The sequence below is a fragment of the Otolemur garnettii genome, unplaced genomic scaffold (assembly GCF_000181295.1).
Source record: "Otolemur garnettii isolate 467f Iridium unplaced genomic scaffold, OtoGar3 scaffold00031, whole genome shotgun sequence".
Lineage (NCBI taxonomy): Eukaryota > Metazoa > Chordata > Mammalia > Primates > Galagidae > Otolemur > Otolemur garnettii.
In genome coordinates, this window is record NW_003852426.1 from 4,313,672 (window position 1) to 4,316,787 (window position 3,116).

The window sequence follows — 3,116 nt, forward strand, 5'->3', positions numbered from 1 at the left end:
GCTCATAGCAACCTCCAACTCCTGGGCTCAAGCGAGTCTCCTGTCTCAGCCTCCCAAGTAGCTGGGACCACAGGCGCCTGCCACAAAGCCCGGCCATTTTTTAGTTGCAATCATCATTGTTGTTTGGCGGGCCCGGGCTGGGCATTCGAACCCACCACCTTAGGTGTATGTGGCTGGCGCCTTAGCCGCTTGAGCCACAGGCGCCGAGCCCCACTTTTTTTTTTAACTTATCAACATGGTAGAAAAAAAGTCAGAGCCTATGGCACGTCAAAGGGGGATTCCCAAGAGGATGACCCCTGTGTATCTTCTGTCTAAGGCAGTGGCTCTCAACCTTCCTAATGCCACAACCCTTTAATATACTTCCTGTGGGTCTCAACTCACAGGTTGAGAACTGCTGAGATTCTAAGGGCTATATGACACTCTTCCTGCCCTGTGGGCAGGGGTGTTTGTGGGAGATGGAATGTCACAACATTTGGCACCAGGGGTCTGAGGGCAGAAGTTAATTTTTTTTTTTTTTTAGACAGAGTCCTATGTTGTCCTCAGTAGAGTACAATGGTGTCACAGCTCACAGCAACCTCAAACTTTTGGGCTTAAGTGATTCTCTTGCCTCAGCCTCCCAAGTAGCTGGTACTATAGGTGCCTGCCACAATGCCAGGCTATTTTTTGGTACAGATGTCATTGTTGTTCAGCTGACCCAGGCTGGGTTTGAATCCACCACTTGGTGTATGTGGCTGGCGCTGTAACCACTGTGTATGGGTGCCGAGCCAATTTTTTTTTTTTAAATTGAGACAGAGTCTCACTTTGTTGCCCTCTGTAGTGTACTGTGATGTCATAGCTCACAGCAAGCTCAAATTCTTGGGCTTAAGGGATTCTCTTGCCTTAGCCTCCCAAGTAGCTAGAACTACAGGTGGCCACCACAATGCCCAGCTAATGAGCCCACAAGTTTGAGGTTGCTATAAGCTGTTGACACCATGGCACTCTACCCTGCAGAGTAAGACTATGTCTCAATACCCTCCCACCCCCACCCTCCGCCAAAAAAACAAGACAATAGCAACTTCAATGGGAAAATCAGCAAAGAATATTAACAGGCAATTTATAGACAAGAAAACCAAAAAAGTTAATCAGCATATAGAGATGCTCAAAACCACTAGTGATTAGAGACACAGAAAATTATAAGGAGATTGACTTTATGCCTATTAGACTGGCAAATACTGAAGTGGTTTGATGCCACACATTGGGGAGAATGTGGGAATCTAGGGGCCCTTTAGCTCTCCAGTGAAAAGGAGGAGCTACCTCATTGGCTACAGTAAAGTAAGTGCCCACAGGCCCTGTGACCTGGCAAGGCCATGCCTGGGTACAAAACCTAAGGGAACTTGTTTGAATATGTTGCTGACAACAGTCGATGTGGGGCAGGGAGTCGGAGCAAGGTGGGCATCCCAAGTCTCTCTTCTTCATTCTGGGAAGGAGATAGGCAAAACAAGGATGATGTACACTGTGGAACAAAGCAGGTAGAAACACAGGAAATAATGGATATACAGTAACAAAAATAGATCTTCAAAACACAGTGCTGAATGAGAAAGAAAAGATTTAACCCCAACATTAAATTAAATTTGTTCTAAGATGCTTGGAATCATCAGTGAACAAAAAAGAAAAAAAAATCCCCAAATCCTTCCCCTGGAGAGTTTATATTCTAGTGGGGTGGGGACAATTGCAATTCACTGTGTACCATCAATATATGAGCATTTGCCAAGCCACTCCCTCATCACAGCTTCTGTTTGAGTTCTGCCACTTTGGACTGTTATACAGGCATTTTAACTTAGTGTATTCAAAAGACAGCAGGAGAGAGAAGATTAATCACCTGCAGAAGCACTTCCGTCAGGTTATCTGCAAAGGTGTGGATGAGGAGATTTTGACATGATTCAGGCATTGTCTTTGATGTTGCACAGAAAGCTGCATTATAGATAATCTTACTGGAACACATCCAAATACTTATTAACAGGCTAGCACATAGCTTGCTTACTCATGTCACTCAGATCAACACCACTTTTCTGAATTCTGTGACATAGTATGATTTCTTACATACTTTCTGACAGTGAAAAGATGCATGACCAATTTGCAGAATAGCCTTATTTGCTTCCCAGATATACGTCTCATCAAAAAATGGCATGCTGGTTAATTATAACAGCCTGGAAGTTACATAAATGGCCAACAATAGGGAATCAGTTGAGAACAAAATTCATTAGAGTGTATATGTATAAAAGACTATGCTGCCATTAAAAAATAATGTAGAGGAGTCGATAAAGCCATGGGAATTGTTCACAATAGTAGACATTTAAAAAATCAGGATATAAAACAGAATGTATCAAATGATTGCAGCTGATTTAAAGATATATATATACTTAGGAAAAAAACCAAACAAACCTAGTAGAACCCTTACTGAATATAAGGTTATATCTCAGGCTAGAATTAGAGATGACTTGTTTCATTTTGTAATTTTGTAAATATATGTCTCAAAAATTTATTTCTCTGTATTTTCCAATTTTTCTATAATGAATAATTATTAGCTCTATAATCAGAAAATGAAGAGCAATCTTTTTTATTTTTTGGCCAGGGCTGGGTTTGAACCCACCACCTCTAGCATATGGGGCCGGCACCCTACTCTTTGAGCCACAGGCGATGCCCAAAGAGCAATCTTTTAAAAAAATTATTACTCAGGCTTAGCGCCTGTGGCTCAAGTGGCTAAGGCTCCAGCCACATACACCTAAGGTAGCCAGTTCAAATCCAGCCTGGCCCGCCAAACAACAATAATGGCTGCAACCAAAAAATAGCCGGGTGTTGTGGCAGGCGCCTGTGGTCCCAGCTGCTTGGGAGGCTGAGGCAAGAGACTTGCTTGAGCCCAGGAGTTGGAGGTTGCTGTGAGCAGTGAAGCCATGGCACTCTACCCAGGAGCTCAGCTTGAGGCTCTGTCTCAAAAAAAAAAAAAAAATTATTACTCAGATGAACTTAGACAAGCCAACCTCTCTGTGTCAATTAGTTTACCTATAAAATCAGGATAATAAAAGCACCTTCTATCCAGTGTGGTGGCTCACACCAGAAATCCCAGCACTTTGAGGTTG